Below are 20,670 nucleotides of genomic sequence, written 5' to 3'. Positions count from 1 at the left end.
ACTGTGAATCCTCCAGACGGTTAGGCATCGCGTTCAGAGCATCCAAGAGACATTGTGGATTGCCAGTGAACGAAGTCTGTGAAGGTTTGGGAGTCTACCTTGAAGACTTACCAGAGTGATTGGGCGAGGACTATGTGGCCTTAGCTCAAGGAGAATACAGTGAGGACTTGGTGTCCTAAGCTGCGTGTTCAGGACTGGGTGTCCGGGACTGTGTGTCCTAAGGTTTAAATACCTAGCCGCTCCAACCAGATGTACAGTTGTCACAGCAACTGGAACTGGTCCAACACATCATTGTCTTCAACGAGTCACCGGTTTCATCTTCACTTCCTTTTTCTTACTGTTACTCATTGTGAAGCCATTGCATGCTTGCTCTATCTTTTGTCCTCACAACGTGAATGTATGATCTATTTGGCTTCATAACTTCTTCCTACCTGATCCTTATTATACTGCAGCTGTTTGTCTTTGTGCTTTCACTCTATTGAATAGTTGACCATGGCTTGCCTAGTGTAATCTAACTTCCGCTGCATAGTAATAGGAAAAATCTTCGCTGTTTGTCTTCATAACTCCCACGTTTTGAAGACTTTCATAAAAATCGCCTATTCACCCCCCCTCTAGTCGATATAACGCACTTTCAATTGGTATCAGAGCAAGGTGCTCCCTTGTTCTGTGTGATTCGGTTTAACCACCTGGAGTTTTAGCTATGTCGACTGCAGGGATAATCAAAGTCTCCGCTGCGTGCCCCGTCTTCGATGGAACTGAATATCCCTACTGGAAGAATAAGATGCGCATGCATCTTGAAGCCATTGACGTCGACCTATGGTATGTTGTCGAGAACGGCGTTCCCAAGGCTGGAGAAGGTGTCACTGCTGCTGATGTCAAGAAGTTCACTCAACTGGACTCTACTGGCAAAAATATCATCCGTGGTCATCTGACAAAAGGACAGTATGGCCGTGTGAGTGCCTTGAAGACATCCAAGCTGGTCTGGGACTGGCTCTCCAAGGTCAATGAAGGCATCTCAACCCAGAGAGATCAGAGAATCAGTGTTCTTCGCAACCTCTTCAATCACTTCAAGCGAAATGACAATGAGAATGTCCAGCACACATTTGACCGGCTCACTAACATCACAAATGAACTTCAAGCCCTCGGCGCCACTGAGATCACCAAACATGAAATTGTCAAGACGCTGCTGAGATCACTTGATAGTTCGTTTGACATCCTAGCCTTGATGATTCAAGAACGTCCTGATTTCAAGACACTTGATCCGTCTGACATACTTGAGAGGCTCAACACACATGAGTTCCAGCTTTCTGAGAAAAGAGATATCTACGGTCCAAACTATGGGCGAACTCGTGCCTTGAAGGCAAAAGCTGTTTCCTCATCTGAAAAAGAATCTGACAGCAGTTCTGATGATCCTGAAGACATTGGAAGGGAACTTGCAATGCTAGTGAAGAAGTTCCAAAAATTCACCAAGAAGAAAGGCTTCAGAAAATCTTCATGATCAAGCTCAAGGAATGATGAAGCTTCTGCTCATGACTACAAGAAGAAAACATGTCACAAGTGCAAGAAAACTGGACACTTCATCTCTGAGTGTCCACAGTGGGACAATGAGAACAGAAGGAAGAAGAAGAGCAAGGAATATGATTCTGACGACAAGACGAAGAAGAAATACTCAAAGTCTTCTTCCAAGTCTTCCTCAAAGTCTTCATCACAGAAGAAGAGCTCATCTGGCAAGGCACGTGCGTTTGTTGGCAAGGAAATGGATTCAGAGGAGGAGTCCGCTTCTGAGGAGGCAGAGGTGGAATCTGAGGAGGAGTCTGATTCTGGCATTGCGAGTCTGGCTACAGCATACGTCGCCAAGTCCATCTTCAACACCGAAGACAATGACTTCATCACCGACACTGATGCAAATGACAAGAACGACTCCACTCCTACCTACTGCTTCATGGCACGCGGTGCCAAGGTAAACACACGCACTACTCTCTATCAAACATCTAGTGACGATGACTCTGAGTGTGATTCAAAACCCAGCTACAAAACACATGCTAAAATTGCAACTGAACAACAGAAAGCTATGGAACATATTCAAAAACTGTTAGACAGAAGCGATGATCTGTTGGGTGCTGAAATGACTCGATCTGAATCCTTAATTGAAGACATAAAAAATCTTCACGTTAAGTATCAGGAACTTGAAGATCGTCTTGATACTCTCTCAACAACTCATGAAAATCTTTCCTACAATTATCTTCAAAGGAAGCTAGATCTTGAGAAATTGAGAGCGGCTCATGAAGATCTTCAAAAGGAAAACGAATCACTTCGCGCCGAACAGATCAGTTCCGCTCAGGAAGGATTTGAACCACCATGTCTTAAATGCATTGAGCGTGATAATGCTACTTCTGTTGCTGAATGTTCCACTGCTACTGCTGTTGCAATATCTTCAACTGTTGATGTGGTAACTAACCCCTCTGCAGAGGATACCACTGCTATTGCTGATGAGAATGCTAGGTTGAAGACATTGCTTGAAACAGGGATGTACAAAAGTCTTAAAGGACATCAGACATTATGTGATGTCCTCAAGAAGCAGATTCTGAACCGAAACCCTAGGAAAGAGGGTGTTGGGTTCGTAAGGAAAATAAATGCAGATGGCTCTTACTGGAAACCTGAGCAGTACCCCAAAACCACACGGGTTGCTACAAAGGAACCTTCAGCAGATCCATCCAATTTATCTGGCTTCACATGTGCTAACCCCATTATTATTGATGAATCCTTTGATGCAAACTATAAACTGTTTAAGAATCAGAATGGTGAAATGTTTGCCAGGTACATTGGTACTAACTGCAGGAATGGACCGCCTATGAAGAAGATCTGGGTTCCGAAAAAGTGTCTGGAAAATCTTCCTGTGAATGTCTTCATGACACCTCACTTGAAGAAGACAAACCTCAGACCAAAGGCTTCATACGGTCCAAAGGCTTCATACAGACAGAGGACTCACCTGAGTCACACTAACGCAAATGTTTTGCAGGGAAACCATACTCAGGCAGATGAATATGAGAGCGGTTCATCGAACCATCATGTTCATATGACCAAAAATTATTCTGCTTATTCCTATGAGTATTATTGTCCACCTGCAAGACTGTTTGCTAAGGCTTCAAAGCCAAAATTCTCAGATGCTGCACTTAGACTTATTGCTTCTAAGCCACCCTTGAAGATGTGGGTGGTTAAGAAAGCTTAACTCTCTTTTGCAGGGAAAGGTCTCCAGCAGAAAAAAAAAATCTTCTGACGCTATTGCTGGGGACCTTAAAAATCTTGTAGGGCACAAGATAAAATGCCCGAATGACATCATTATGTACTTCGTTCCTGAATCGCATGCTACTCTCCCTATTAGTCCTAATCTGGATCTAAGTTTTCATAACCCACTGGTTCGTCAAATGTTTTTGCTTCACAATTCTCTTCGTGAAGCCTATCCCCCTAACTGCACTGTAGGGTACGACACCAGCGTCTTCAAAGTCTTCAGAATGGATTATTGACAGTGGGTGTACAAATCACATGACTGGCAAAAGAAGCCTTCTTATGGACTCAACCTTACGTCCATCCGACAAGAGCCACATCACATTTGCTGACACTGGTAAAAGTAAGGTATTGGGTCTAGGTAGAGTTGCAATCTCAAAGGATCAACACATGGATAAAGTCATGCTTGTTGAATCCCTTGGCTTCAACTTAATGTCTGTCTCAATGCTTTGCGATTTGAACATGATCGTAATGTTTGGAAAATATCGTTGCCTAGTACTAATGGAATCTGACAAGTCTCTAGTGTTTGAAGGGTATCGAAAAGATGATCTGTACGTGGTAGATTTCTCAGCAGGGCCACAACTTGCAGTATGTCTTCTTGCAAAAGCTTCAGAATGCTGGCTTTGGCATCGGAGGCTTGGGCATGCTGGCATGAGGAACCTCCACACCCTTGCGAAGAAGAAGCATGTCATAGGCATCGAGGGCGTCAAGTTCAAGAAAGATCACTTATGCGGTGCCTGTGAAGCAGGGAAGATGACAAGGGCAAAACATCCTTCGAAGACAATCATGACTACTACTCAACCCTTCAAACTGCTCCACATGGATCTTTTCGGCCCCACTCACTACTCAACTTTTACTACTACTGCTTGCCTCTATGGCTTCGTCATTGTTGATGATTACTCTAGATATACTTGGGTGCACATAATCCTTTACAAGACTGAAGTGCAGGATGTCTTCAGACGCTTCGCCAATCGTGCTATGAACAATTTTGGCGCCAAGATAAAACACATCAGAAGTGACAATGGCACTGAATTCAAGAACACTGGCCTTGATACATATCTTGATACCTTGGGCATCACACATGAATTCTCAGCTCCGTACACGCCACAGCAGAATGGCGTCGTCGAACGCAAGAACAGAACACTCATTGAGATGGCCAGAACAATGCTAGATGAATACAAGACTCCAAGAAAATTCAGGACTGAAGCCTTTGGCACTACTTGCCATACAATCAATCGTGTTTATCTTCACAAGCTTCTGAACAAGACATCTTATGAACTCCTAACTGGCAAGAAGCCAAATGTCAGTTACTTCAGAGTATTTGGCGCAAGGTGCTAGATCAAGGACCCACACCACACCTCAAAGTTTGCACCAAAAGCACATGAGGGCTTTATGCTTGGATATGGAAAGGATTTGCACTCCTACAGAGTCTTCAATCTCTTTCATTACAAAGTGGTTGAAATAGTGGATGTGCGGTTCGATGAGACAAATGGTTCACAAGGAGAGCAACTGCCAAATGTGCTAGATGAGATTCCAGCTAGTGAATCAATAAAGCTAATGGGAACTGGAGAGATTATACCTTCTGAAGCTCATCCTGAAGAAGAACTTATCATCTCAGCACCTGATCAACATAAAGACAATGCTCAGCCTGAAGACATTCCTCCCAACAACAACACAGATCAGCAAGAGCAAAGTCTTCGCCCTGTACATCCTCGTGTTGCTAATGAAGTGCAGATTGACAGAATAATTGACAGCATCAATGCACCTGGTCCACTCACTCGTTCAAGGGCAACTCAGCTAGCAAATTTCTGTGGGCACTTCGCATTCGTCTCAATATCAAAACCCAAGAAAGTTGAAGAAGCCTTCATGGAACCTGAATGGATTCAAGCTATGCAAGAAGAGCTTCAACAGTTTGAGCTGAATAATGTATGGGAACTGGTTAAGCGTCCTGATCCACGGAAGCACAACATAATAGGCACCAAATGGATATACCGCAACAAACAAGATGAGCATGGTCAAGTTGTTAGAAACAAAGCTCGTCTCGTTCCTCAAGGATATACTCAAGTGGAAGGCATTGACTTCGATGAAACATTTGCTCCCGTGGCTAGGCTTGAAGCCATACGCATTCTGCTGGCCTATGCAAATCATCATAACATACTTCTATATCAAATGGATGTGAAAAGTGCCTTTCTCAATGGCAAGATTGAAGAAGAAGTGTATGTTGCACAACCGCCTGGCTTTGAAAATCCAAAACATCGTGACATGGTATACAAGCTCAACAAGGCACTGTATGGCCTCAAACAAGCCCCTAGGGCCTGGTATGACACACTCAAATACTTCCTGAAGAGCAAAGGCTTCATACCTGGTTCCCTGGATCCCACTCTTTTCACGAAGACATATGATGGTGAACTGTTTGTGTGCCAAATATATGTGGATGACATTATCTTCGGCAGCACCAATCAGAAGTACAGTGAAGAGTTTGGATATATGATGCAAGAGCAATATCAGATGTCCATGATGGGGGAGCTGAAGTTATTCCTTGGTCTTCAAATACGACAACAACGCAATGGCATCTTCATATCTCAAGAGAAGTATCTCAAAGATTGCCTGAAGAAGTTCGGTATGCAAGACTGCAAAGGCTTCACAACACCAATGCCAGCCAAACATCATCTAGGTCCTGACGACAATGGTAAAGAGTTCGATCAAAAGGTATACCACTCCATGATTGGTTCTTTGCTTTATTTATGCTTAGTGTTTGCATGTGTGCTCGATTTCAAGCGGCACCAAAGGAGTCGCATCACTTAGCTGTGAAGCGAATTCTTCGATATTTGGCTCACACCCCAACTCTAGGATTATGGTATCCAAAGGGCTCAGAGTTTGATTTGGTTGGATTTTCGGATGCTGATTATGCTGGTGACAAAGTTGATCACAAGTCTACATCAGGCACATGTCACTTTCTGGGACGATCACTTGTATGTTGGTCTTCAAAGAAGCAGAACTGTGTATCTCTCTCCACTGCTGAATCTGAATACATTGCTGCTGGATCTTGCTGCGCTCAGCTTCTGTGGATGAAGCAAACACGCAAGGATTATGCCATTCATCTGAAGCAAGTACCACTTTACTGCGACAACGAAAGTGCCATCAAGATTGCCAACAACCCAGTTCAGCACTCGAAGACAAAGCACACTGAAATTCGTCATCACTTTCTTAGAGATCATGTTGTGAAGGAAGACATTGATATCATACACGTCAACACTGAAGAACAATTGGAAGATATCTTCACCAAGCCCTTGGATGAGAAGAGATTTTGCAAGTTACGGTGTGAGCTAAATATCCTGGAATCCTCAAATGTCCTGTGATGAGGCACATATCCTAACCCTTATGCATATTGATGACTTAGATGTGCAACACACGAAGTAAAGTATATCTTCAATCAATGAAGACATACATTCTAAGTGTGAATACATTAATGTGGAATTTGACTTCGGAGCGCCACGATAATTGTGCGCCGTGTCTGGGTCTAATACTTCCTATACGGTGGGTAACACCACCACCAAACGTTCTATTTTGAAGTGTTTCACTCATGGAGTTACCTTGCAATATCTTCACATTTGGTTTGGCTTCGAACTCAACATGTCTTCATGATTATCTTCACTACGTTGATTATATAGATGTATACATACTAGTGTTCTTTTGAACTAAGTGAATGTGATCGGACCCTAATCTCTCTATGCTTTCTATCTCAAATTCTATCTCTCCAAGTCATTTGCATTCTATAGAAACTGTCGAATGTCTTCACTGCGTCCTTGTCAGCAGAAGATATAGAGACAACCATAAAGTCCGTTTTCAATGCTCATTCCTCCACATAAAATCCGGAGAAGCAGGAACGACCGCCCGACAATCCAGGCGTGCGTGGGACGTGGAACAAACCCCAAACTTCCGCAAACAGGCCACGCGTTCCTCAGATGCGAATCGCCAGGGGCACCTGTGTAATAGCACAGTGCCGCCCCTGTGCCTATAAATTCACACTTACCGCGGTCATTATCTCCTTCTTCCACCCTCGCACGAACCCTAGCGCAACCGCTAGCTCTCGACGACGCCGGCGACGAAGCGCTTCGCTGCCGCAACCTCTCCGACGCCGTCCTCACGCCGACTGCGGACATCGTTCTCTCCGCCGTCGCCGTAGGTGTCTTCCGTCGCCAAGTTAGGGCACGGAGGACTGAACTGCTCGGCATCATCTCCCACTTCCGTCTAGCAGTTCCAAGTGTGGTAAATAAAACTTCTTTTTACAGCCCCTTTTGATCTCATGGTTCTGTCACTTTCTACCATAAGAAGTTTATCTTCACACAAGTTAGATCTCTCAATCTGCATCTCATAACATGCCTAGTATATTCACTTGTGCTTCATGAAGTAGTTAGATTCCTCACTTGTACTGATCTGTGGGTTCGTACAAATCTGGAACCAACTGCTTATCTATGAGTGAATGTCTTCGCACGATGAGGTCAATGTCTTCTAAACTGATTAATCTTCAAAACCTTCTGAGAATGCATATGACCTCTTCCCCTTCCCTCGCACCTTAATGCTGTCACAGGTATATGTCCGTGGGAGAATCCTTCGGTTCTCATAGTCTGCATTCATTTGCAGAATTCCTACAACATCACATAAATTCTCCTGAAGCCAGTTCCTGTTGGTCCAGCAAAGAAAGCCTTTGAAGCATTTGAAAGTTTTGAAGCCTTTCAAGTTAAAGTTTATGGCTTCAGAAGCAGTAGCAAGGAAGGGGGGCAGACAACAACGTGAAGGAACTTCCAAAGATCTTCCTAAAGACCTGGCAGAATTGTATAAAACAGATCCTGAAGAGAATTATGGGCTGCGCAAGAACCGAATCCAATGGATTCGACGCTATTGTGCCGAACAATGGTTCAAATACCGCTTCACAACCCAAGAGTATGTTGAGAAAAGTGCCATCAAAAGACCATGGGGAGACATCTTATACAAAAACCTTGTACCCAGGTCCAGAGATGAAGCTATTGCCCAAAGCTTCTATCCATGCATGGTTCGTGGGCCACAGCCTGATGATGCACATCCGTCGTCACTACTCTGGTGTCGTGAAGACAATCTATTCAAGTGCAACTTCCACTTTTCCCAACAATCAGCGAAGCAGAACAAGAAGAAGTTGGGGTTAGACTTCAACCCTGGTCCCTCAGCACCAAGGGCAGATGGCACACGCTATGCAGAACCCAATATCATCGGTCCGTATGCCAATCTTGAGGGCCTCATCACCCGCATCTTAGTCCAAGGGACTGCCGTGAATGACCCTCCAGCTGACTCTGAGTCTGATGAAGCTCCTGCTGTATCGAAGCCAAAGCAGTCGAAGAAGCCAAAAGCCTCAAAGCCAGCCCCTTCATCAAAAATCTCAAGGGCGAAGCCATTGGCAACTGCACCTCCTGAAGACAGTGTGCAGTCTGAAGACGTAGCCCGCGTCTCCAAGCCCCAGAAGGCCAAGGTGCCTCAGCCACACACCGGCAAAGAGCTCACAGTTGCTGCCATTCTGCGCAGCGAAGCCATTGATCTGTCAAGTGATGAAGATCTTGGAGATGACGCTCTAGAGCAGCTCATCGAGAGCAAAGAAGAAGCTGAAATCTTCAACAATTTTCCTCTCTTTGATGTCGCCATCATCCACAACTTCATCGACGAATGGTTTGCCACACCAAACATCAGCTTCGAAGATCTACAGCTGCCTGTTGGCCTCAGCGTCGCCTTCCAAGGTGCATTTGCTTCAGAACTTGCCATTGCCCGGCGCATTGTTGAACTGAAGCAGAAAATTGATCATGAAAAGGCTCAGTTCAAGAAGAATATGGCCAAGCTCAGCGTGCAAGAAGTGAAGAGCTTCAAGACCATGTTGCATGAGCTCAAGGAAAATTTTCTGAAGAAGCATGCAGAAGCTCAGGGCTCATGTGAGCGGATGAAGTCTCTGGCTGAAAGATGTGTACAGGCCTACAATGAGGCTGAGAAGCGCAAGGCACTTGGGCGTCCTGGCATCGACCCCAAGATGGCCGCGAAGAAGAAGAAGAAGCCTGCTATGGCTGAACCAGAGGCACCTAGGCAAGAAGTAGTTCCAATTGTCTTCCCAACTGCAACGACTGGCTCGAAGCCAAAGAGCCGGTCAACAGCTTCAGAGCTTAAGAAGACAAGAACTGCTGAGGCTGAAGCCAGAAAGAGGCAAAGCTCTGAACCCTCTCCTACTGCCCCCAGCAAGAAGAAGCGAAAGATCAAGAAATCTCGGGCTGCTCCCACAGAGCCCTTGATAGTTGAACCTATCTCTATGGTTCACCCCAACGCAGAACGACAACTGATAGTTCATGAGCCTGCTTCCACAGAGGGTCCTGAAGCTGAAGACATACTAGCAGCCGACCCCATTGCTACTGAAGACATTGGTCATCAGGACAATGTACAAGATGATGCAGCCCTTCCTCAGTATGAACAAAGTGAGCTCATCAGCATTGGTCGTCCTCTGACGCCAATTGCACAAGATGCGTCATGGGCGGATCGCCCTCAAGAGGAAGAAGACAATGAGGCCCAGCCCACTCCAACCCCACAGGCGTCGTCTGCATTTCGCAGGCTTCGCGAAGGTCCAAGGCCTCAAGTCTATGCTAAAGACATTCCGGCTGCATCAGCCGCAGAAGACGCACCACAAGAGCCTACTCCTATGCTCCACCAAGAAGCAGTTTTCCAGGAGAACGTGCTTGTGACTGACCCTCCAGCTAGTCAAGCGGAGGCTGAAAATGTTGAGGTTGCCACAACCAACACTGAAGCCAATGTGGAGCCCTCCCCACCAAAAGCTTCAGCAGACAGCGAAGCTACTGATCTAGACACTTCTGTTCCTGAGTCTGCTGCAGGTCCTCAATTTGATTACCATGTTGAGCACAGGCCTCATGTCCAGAAGCCAGTCCCAAGGCTGCCAAGGTTCCCAGGTCCTGCATCAGCACCTGGCTCCTTCGACATCAATAGCTTCAAGGTAGACAATACGTTCTTCAACAGCTCCAAGAACCCCTATTCAAGGGAAAGGATTTCATCAGATAGGTTCTGGAGCTATCCTCAGCGCAGCTACTATTCATGCATCCTATACAACCAAGGTCGCATCTTCCCGCACAAGCGCCTTGATGTTGAAGCCATTGCTGGTCTGCCCTGCTTAGAGGAAGCGCTGGATTGCTTCAAGCAAGTGGGTCTGCTACAGTTTATAACTGATGAAGAGCACTGGAATGAAGAGCTTCTATTGCAATTCTATACCACCCTACACATAAAAGGATACAACAGAGATCCGAAGACTTGGGCCCTTGTAACACCCTCGATGCGACTATAGCTCCCACGTGTCGAGGCACGACTTAAAGACATAATCGCATTGAAGGCATGTGTCGCAAGTTAGGCAATCTTCACAACATCCCATGTAATATGAATAATAAAGGGGAGAACATAGTTGGCTTACACTCGCCACGTCACATCAGAGTACATAAATAACATACATCATCCAAACACTCATGGCCCGACTACGGCGCCAAAATAGAAGAAAACCCAACATGCGACAACGGTCCCAATCAAACCCCAACTAGGCACCACTACTGATCGTCAGGAAAAGACACGTAGTATCGCTGAGAGTCCTCGTTGAACTCCCACTTGAGCTCTTACTCGTCACCTGGAGCGGAATCACCTGGACCTGCATCTGGTATGGTAGGAATCTGTGAGCCATAGGAACTCAGCAATCTCGCACCCTCGCGATCAAAACTATTTAAGCTTATAGGAAGGGGTAAGGCAAATATAAGTGGAGCTGCAGCAAGCGACTAGTATATATGGTGGATAACTTATTCGCAAAAGAGAGCGAGAAGAGGAGGCAAGCGCGCGCGAGAAACTAGAGAGCAACCTGCGCAAACATTACTCCAACACCGTGTCCACTTCCCGGACTCCGCCGAGAAGATGCCATCACGGTAACACACTCAGTTGATTCATTTTAATTAAATAAGGTTCAAGTTATCTACAACCGGACATTAACAAATTCCCATCTGCCCATAACCGCGGGCACGGCTTTCGAAAGTTCAATCCCTGCAGGGGAGTCCCAACTTAGCCCATGACAAGCTCACACGGTCAACAAAGGAATAGACCTCCTCCCAAGACATTCCGATCAGACTCGGTATCTCGGTAACTCAAGACACTTCGACAGGTTAAAACAAGACCAGCAACACCGCCTGAATGTGCCGACAAATCCCGATAGGAGCTGCACATATCTCTTTCTCAGGGCACACTCAGATGAGACATCCTACGAGTAAAACCAACCCTCAAGTTGCCCCGAGGTGGCCCCGCAGTCTACTCGGTCGGACCAACACTCAGAGGAGCACTGGCCCGGGGGGGGGGGTTAAAATAAGATGACCCTCGGGCTCCGGTAACCCAAGGGAAAAGAGGCTAGGTGGCGAATGGTAAAACCAATGTTGGGCATTGCTGGAAAAGCTTTAATCAAGGCGAACTATCAAGGGGTTCCCATTATAACCCAACCACGTAAGGAACGCAAAATCCGGGAACATAACACCGATATGACGGAAACTAGGGCGGCAAGAGTGGAACAAAACACTAGGCGAGAGGCCGAGCCTTCCACCCTTTACCAAGTATATAGATGCATTAAGATAACACAGCAATATAATGATATCCCAACAAGTAAAAAAAAGGTGTTCCAAACAAGGAACGGCCTCCAATCTTCACCTGCAACTACCAACGCTATAAGACGGGCTGAGCAAAGCGGTAACATAGCCAATCAACGGTTTGCTAGGACATGGTGGGTTAGAGTTTCAACATGGAAATTTGGAGGCTGACAAGCAAAAGGCAGGCATCGTAGCATTGGCATTGCAAGAGCGAGCAAACTAGCATAGCAAAGATAGTAGTGATTTCGAGGGTATGATCATCTTGCCTGCACAGTTGTCAGAGTTGACTGGATCCTCACAAGCAAACTCAACGGGCTCCTTGGTAGAGAACTCGTCTCCCGGCTCTACCCAAACAAGACAAACAAGCAACAAGGATACAATCAACCACGTGCAAGACCAAGCAATATGATGAAATGATGATATGCTATGCGGGATGCAAAATGCAAGATATGACAGGAAATGCATGAACCTGGCCTCAACTTGGAATTCCAAGGGTGCCACTGGAAAGATGAGACGAAATTTCTTGAAAACGATATAAAGATCGTCGGAATCGGAGTTACGGTTTGGAAATGGCAAGCGATTCAAAATTGACACCGGTCTGCGATTTACAGCAAGTAGGCATCTAAATGCAATGAGATGAACATGCTACAACCACCAAACATGACAAAAAAATACATGGCAGGGATGCACACAAGATTCTTAACAAAAGACTAGCACTGAGCCACGGCCAATTCATCCATCATGAGGTTCAGACAAGCATGGCAAAAACGCAAATGCAAAACAGATTCCAGACTTAGTGAAATTAACACTTGTATGAAATTTCAGATCACGAAGCCCTCTTCGGAGCAGCAAAACAGCATGATACATGACCTGATTAAGACAAGTAAGAACACGGCATGGAGCTACTCAACAAGATTAACAAAAGTCCCTAAGTGACCTGGGGCCAAAAGGGATCGCAAAATGTACTAACAAGCACACGAAGAAAGCAAAAACATAATCAGTTTTCAGACTTGGTGAAAACCGAGACATGCTGAAATATAACTCACGAAGGCATGTAAACGAGCTCGATGCACTCACTACGGTGCAAGTTATGGCAAGACAAGCATACATCCTTTAAGAAGGCACAAAATACAAGCTAGACATGGCAATAACAATGGCATAGCATGCACAGATCAAATACAATAGCATCGGCAAAATCGCAAACGAGTTGACGATCTGCCCAGATTCATCACGAAGCAAAAGAAGAGCTCGATTGACTCAAGCTAGGATACTTCAAAATTGCAAACAAATACATGGATGGATATAGCATAAAATTATTAACAAAACTCCTTTACTGATCATCCTCAAAAGAGGCATGGATCACTAGGAAACAAGCTGAACATATGGCATCATGAACTAAATAATCCCAGACTTGGTGAAAACTACTAAGTCCCTGAAAACAGATTTACTGTGTGCCTCACTTTGCAAGCTTGCACAAGTCACCCCACACATCCTAAAAATGCATGGGTTGCACCTCTAGAAATAAGACAAAATGCTTAACAAAACACATGAAGGACTCACAGGCATATCATGCACACGATAATCATGGCAAAAATGACAAAAGTCTAAGATGAACTAGCAGATCTGACAGTTAACTCACGAAGGCCTCTTCTAACAGCAATTCGGGCATCGAGATGAGCTCAAATTAAAAAGATGCAATGGGATGAAATGATCTACTCGTCGAGACGAACATTTTGATATACTATATGCCCAAATCGGAGCTACGGATGCAAAGTTGCAGCAGGTCAAAGAATGCACAAAAAATAGGGTTCGGAGGGGAAAAGTCAACCCCGATTCAAAATATCTCAGATCTGCACGGAAACCGAGGCACGGCTGGATTTGAGCTCGCTGGAGCTGTCGCGGTCGCCGGAGTGAGGAGAGGAGGGGCCGGCCGGTGCGGAGAGCTCGCCGGAGTGGGGCGCCGGCGGCGAGGCGGCGGGGTGGCGCGGCGGCGGCCGGAGGCGGCGACCGCGGCGTGGGGCGGCGGCCGGCGAGAAGATCCGGCGCGGGGGCGCCCAGGCGATGGCGGCGGCGCGTGGCGGCTCCGGGCGCCGGCGCGGGAGAAGACGGCGGCGGGGCGACCGGACGCGGGCGGCGGGGCGATGGGCTCTTGGGGGCCCTGCGCGGGCCGGGCGGGCCGCGGCGGCGGCGGCAGCTGGCTGCCACGTGGCGCCCCGCGAGTGGCTGCGGGCGGCGGCGGGATCTTTTTTTTAGCTAGGGTTGGACGGGGAGAGATCCGAGATCTGAAAACGGGGGGGCTATTTATAGGCATAAGTGGAGCTAGGACAGTTCAAATGAGGTGCGCTTTTCGGCCACGCGATCGTGATCGAACGCTCTAGGTGATGGAGCAGAGTTTGGTGGGTTTTGGGCCAAATTGGAGGGGTGTTGGGCTGCAACACACACGAGGCCTTTCGGTCCCTCGGTTAACCGTTGGAGTATCAAACGAAGTCCAAATGATACGAAACTTGACAGGCGGTCTACCGGTAGTAAACCAAGGCCGCTTGGCAAGTCTTGGTCCAATCCGGAAATGTTTAATCCCCACACACGAAAAAAAGCTAGAAATGACCACCGGAGGAGAACGAAGCGCCGGAATGCAAAACAGACAACGGGGAAAATGCTCGAATGCATGAGATGAACACGTATGCAAATGCAATGCACATGATGACATGATATGGGATGCATGACAAAGAAAACAACACACGGAGACAAAGACCCGAACCCGAGAAATAAATATAACTTAACGCCAGATACGGCAAGAGTTGGAGTACAAATTGGGAAAGTTACATCCGGGGTGTTACAACACTCCACCACTACGAAAAGATCTCGTCCCGAGATCTAGGACTGAAAGAACTCCGGGTACTCAGAACGGAGGTGATCCTCGCGTTCCCAGGTAGCTTCACGGTTGGAATGGTGTGACCACTTGACTTTGAGAAATTTGATTGACTTGTTGCAAGTCTTGCGTTCAGTCTCTTCAATAATAGCAACTGGGTGCTCACGATAAGAGAGATCTTCTTGGAGCTCAATGTCCTCGAAGTTGACTGTGCGGTCAGGAGTCTTGAAGCACTTTCAAAGCTGAGAGACACGGAACACGTCATGAACATTTGCAAAGTTTGAAGGAATCTCGAGTTGATAGGCGAGGTCGCCTCTCTTGCTGACAATCTTGAAAGGTCCCACGTATCTAGGGGAAAGCTTCCCTTTGATACCGAAGCGACGAGTACCTTTCATAGGAGAGACACGGAGGTAAACATGATCTCCGATCTCGAAAGCCAAATCACGGTGCTTACTATCATAGTAGCTCTTCTGGCGGGATTGGGCTGCTTTGAGGTTATCACGAATGACTTTGCACATTTCTTCTGCTTCTGTGATTAAGTCATTACCCAAAAGCTGACGTTCACCGGTTTCAGACCAGTTGAGAGGGGTACGGCACTTCCTGCCATATAGAATTTCAAAAGGGGCCTTGCTCGAACTTGCTTGTAAACTGTTGTTATAGGAGAATTCAGCATAAGGAAGACAATCCTCCCATTTCATGCCGAAGGAGATCACACAAGCCCTGAGCATATCTTCAAGAATCTGGTTGACACGCTCGACTTGACCGCTTGTTTGAGGATGGAAAGCTGTGCTAAAGCGGATGTTGGTGCCCATGGCCTTCTGAAAAGAATCCCAAAACTTTGAGGTAAAGATGCTGCCACGGTCTGAAGAGATCACTTGAGGAATACCGTGCAGAGAGACAATGCGAGAGGTATAGAGTTCCGCCAATTGAGCTGCAGTGATCGACTCTTTGATAGGCAGAAAGTGAGCCACTTTGGTGAGTTTATCGATGACAACAAATATAGCATCATTGCCACGCTTGGACTTTGGAAACCCAGTTATGAAGTCCATTTCAATGTGGTCAAACTTCCATTCTGGAATGGCAAGAGGTTGGAGGAGACCCGCTGGCCTTTGGTGTTCTGCCTTCACTCTTCTGCAGACATCACATTCATTCATGAATTGAGCGATCTCGCGCTTCATTCGAGTCCACCAATAAGCTTGCTTGAGATCCTGATACATCTTCGTACTCCCAGGGTGGATGGAGAGGAGAGAATTGTGAGCCTCGTTCATGATCACTTTACGAAGTTCACCTTTGGGCACAACAATTCAATCCTCAAAGAAGAGAGTGTCCTTGTCATCAAGGCGGTAGTACTTGTACTTGGACTGACTCTTGGCAATCCCAATCTTCACCTTTTTCACCATAGCATCAAGAAGCTGGGCTTGGCGAATCTGGTCTTCTAAGGTAGGAGAGACTTGAAGGTTGGCAAGGAAACCTTGAGGAACAACTTGCAGATTAAGTTTGCGGAAAGCTTCACAAAGCTCGGGTTGATATGGCTTGAGAATCAGACTGTTGCAGTAGGCCTTTCTGCTCAAAGCGTCAGCGATCACATTGGCCTTGCCTGGAGTATACTCGATACTCGGATTATACTCTTGAATCATTTCGACCCATCGATTTTGCCTGAGGTTGAGATTAGGCTGAGTGAAGATGTACTTGAGACTCTTGTGATCAGTGAAAATGTCCACTTTTCTTCCCAATAGAAGATGTCTCCAAGTCAAAAGAGCATGCACAACTGCCGCCAACTCGAGATCATGAGTGGGGTAGTTCTTCTCATTAGGCTTCAACTGGCAAGATGTATAAGAAACAACTTTCTTCTCTTGCATCAAAACTGCACCGAGACCTTGGAGAGAGGCATCACAAAAGACCTCGTACGGCTTGGATTCATCAGGCGGAGTCAGAACTGGAGCAGTGATCAATTTCTCTTTCAAAGTGTTGAAAGCAATATCACACTCCGGAGACCAAACGTACTTGACGTGCTTCTGAAGAAGATTAGAGAGAGGCTTCATGATCTTAGAAAACTTTTCAACGAATCTCCTGCAATAGCTTGCGAGACCGAGGAAACTACGGAGTTGCTTCACGTTCTGAGGAGGTTCCCAATTCACAATTGTGGACACCTTCTCAGGATTCACGGAAATGCCCTTGGCAGAGATGATATGACCAAGATAAAGAACCTCATCAAGCCAAAATTCACACTTGGAGAACTTGGCGTAGAACTGATGTTCTCTGAGCTTATCGAGAACCAAACGCAGGTGCTTGGCATGATCTTCCTTGTTCTTCGAGAAAACCAGAATGTCGTCGAGATAGACCAAAACGAAGTCATTGGTGTAGGCGTTGAAGATGAAGTTCATCATGCGAGAGAACGTCGGAGGAGCGTTGGCGAGGCCAAAAGACATGATAGTGTATTCATATGAACCAAAGCTTGTTCTGAATGCTGTCTTGGGAATATCTTCTTCATGAATGCGAATATGGTGATAACCCATACGGAGATCAAGCTTGGAGAATACATGGACACCTTTGAGTTGTTCGAACAGCTCATTGATGTTGGGAAGTGGGTATTTGTTCTTGATGGTCTTCTTGTTCACTGGACGGTAATCAACACAAAGTCGGTCCGTTCCATCCTTCTTCCTCACAAAAGAACACCACAACCCCACGGAGAAGAACTAGGCCGGATGAGACCCATTCTTTCTTGCTCATTGAGTTGCTTCTTCAGCTCCTTCAACTCTTCAGGTCCGAGCTTGTAAGGACGTTTGCACACAGGTTCCGTGCCAGGCTCAAGATCAATAACGAATTCAACTGGCCGGTGCGGAGGCATTCCTGGGAGCTCTTCTCGAAAGACGTCTTGATATTCGCAAACGACTGGAATTTGCGAAATAGCGTCCAATTCACCCTTCTCATTGAGAGAAAACAGACGGATAGTATCATCACGAGCGGCAAAGACAATTACATCCTCAGACGAATGAGTCAATTGAATCTGCCTGGCTGCACAATCAAGCTGAGCCTTGTGCTTAGAAAGCCAATCCATTCCGAGAATAAGATCAATATCCGAGTTACCAAGAACCACCCGAGAAGAGAAAAACTTGTAATCGCCGAACGTGATAGAAACATCGGGAGCAACCAAACTAGAAGTCAAAAGCTTGCCGGGAGAAACAACTTGCATGACTTTGGGCATAATCTCGGTATAACATTGTGCTTCGATGCAAAAGGGCATGACAAAAAGGAATGCGATGCACCAATGTCAAAAAGAACTTTTGCAGGAACATCGTTAACAGGAAGGTTACCCATGATCACATCTGACGAGTCCTCTGCCTGAGCTGCATTCATCAAATTGACCTTGGCGTGCTTGGGGTTATGCTTGACCATAGCTGTACTTGCCGATCTGACAGGAGGAGGAGGAGGAAGACGCCTCTGCTTGAGACACTTGTTGGCATAGTGACCCTTCTGTTGGCACTTGTTGCACGTGACCTCAGAAAGCGGACGGTGATACGGAGCACTCGATCTTGGAGCTTGAGACGAAGTCTTGTTCTGAAAGCCAGGGTTGGGTGGGTGGGAAGAACCACTGCCACCTTTGCTCTTCTGCTGATACGGCTGACGGAACGGAGGAGGAGGAAGCCAAAACTTCTGCTGCTTGGCCACTTGAGTAGAGGAAGAAGGAGTAACATCTCTGACTCGCTTCCTGGAAGCATCACACCTCAATTGAGCAGCCTCTTGCTTCAGTGCCATGTTGTAGAACTCATCGTACCTCAAGGGCTCGAAGAGAACAAGAGCGAGCTGAATATCTTCTCTGAGACCACCCCTGAACTGATATATCATGCTCTTCTCATCAGGCACATCCTACTTGGCAAAGCGGGCGAGCTTTTGGAACAACTTGTTGTAGTCATAGACAGACAAAGAGCCTTGCTTCAGATTGCGGAATTCCTCACGCTTGCTTTCAACCACGCTCTGCGGAATATAATGAGCTCGGAAATCTCGACGGAAATCATCCCAAGTGATAACACGTCCACCTCTGGAATCCTTGTACTGCTGGAACCATTCTGCAGCTTGATCTTTGAGTTGGAAGGAAGCGAACTTGACAAAGTCCTCAGGCCTGACATTACTGCACTCGAAATGCTTACACAGATCCACAAGCCAATCGTCAGCATCGGTTGCCTCAACACAATTGCTGTAAGTCTTTGGCCCGTTAGCAAGGAACTGGTTGAGTGTAGCAAAGTGACTCCGATTGCTGCCTTTGATTCCCTTGACTGCCTTGATTGCGCTCTTGGAGAATTTGCATGATCAGCTGTGTGTTTGCATTGGTTGCGGCCATCACAGCTTGCCATGCCTCTGGAGGAGGTGGAGGCAGTGGCGGATCAGGATTCGGAGTCGTGCGCGTTGGAGGAGCCATCCTGAAGAGGTTGACCACCATTAGCACATTGACAGATAAATATTGAAGCTGAATTCAACGGAATGAAAATTGCAACATATAGTCTTCACATCCGAACAAAATGAACGAATGCATTCCTCTTGAAATGGTCACATATCCATAAATTGAGAAGCCACGTAGAATTAAGGTAGAGAAATAAATCAACAAGGTACGGATCAAGAACGAATAGTCGGTAAGAAATCCCAATCTCAAACCAATATCCGTGGAAGAAGAACTAGAGCTACTAGAATTCCCACCGATGAAACTCCCGAACCTTTCCGGTTATGCAATCAGGTGTTGGGGATACAGGGGAAGCATAATATCTCACCCAAACTAGCAAATCCTACATCCAGCTGTATCCATCCTTCAACACATAACCAAGAAACCTTCGGAAACCATCTACCTCAACCTTCGAAAAGCATCCGTTATACAAGTTATGGCGATACTCCCGAACTCCCGCCCCAGTACTGGGTGGCGTCGAGGTTATCTCACCAACGAACTGCATAAAAGAGATTCTCGATGTCGACGAACATATCTCAAGTATTCCAGAATTGCAATGATAAAATTATGATGACAACACCTCAGAGCTCAACTCCCCGGGACACTTCCACTAAACCACTGACAGGAGGCACCAAGACAATGTTCTCATCATAAGCCATCGGAACGATTCCAAGATACTCGCGTGATCCTAAATTTTTTTTAGTGAAATTTGAGAAGAGAAGAGTCAAAACTCTACGTCAGGATGCCTTACCAGAGCGATGAGGAGACTGGGAAGTAAAAAGAATTCCTAAGCTCTCCGATATATAATTCCTAAATGACTCAAAAACATTTTTCTAGACACAACTCGGCTGCTAAAAACGATCAAGCAATGGGGCTCCTAAGGTCGGGGAAGGCTCTGATACCAACTTGTAACACCCTCGATGCGACTATAGCTCCCATGTGTCGAGGCACGACTTAGAGACATAATCGCATTGAAGGCATGTGTCGCAAGTTAGGCAATCTTCACAACATCCCATGTAATATGAATAATAAAGGGGAGAACATAGTTGTCTTACACTCGCCACGTCACATCAGAGTACATAAATAACATACATCATCCAAACACTCATGGCCCGACTACGGCGCCAAAATAGAAGAAAACCCAACATGCGACAACGGTCCCAATCAAACCCCAACTAGGCACCACTACTGATCATCAGGAAAAGACACATAGTATCGCTGAGAGTCCTCGTCGAACTCCCACTTGAGCTCGTACTCGTCACCTGGAGCGGAATCACCTGGACCTGCATCTGGTATGGTAGGAATCTGTGAGCCACAGGGACTTAACAATCTCGCACCCTCGCGATCAAAACTATTTAATCTTATAGGAAGGGGTAAGGCAAATATAAGTGGAGCTG

Source organism: Triticum urartu, chromosome 4A, assembly GCF_056163025.1.
Source record: "Triticum urartu cultivar PI428250 chromosome 4A, HENAU_Tu73, whole genome shotgun sequence".
Classification (NCBI taxonomy): Eukaryota; Viridiplantae; Streptophyta; class Magnoliopsida; order Poales; family Poaceae; genus Triticum; species Triticum urartu.
The sequence above is the reverse complement of the archived record's forward strand: the minus strand, read 5'-3'. Positions refer to the sequence as shown.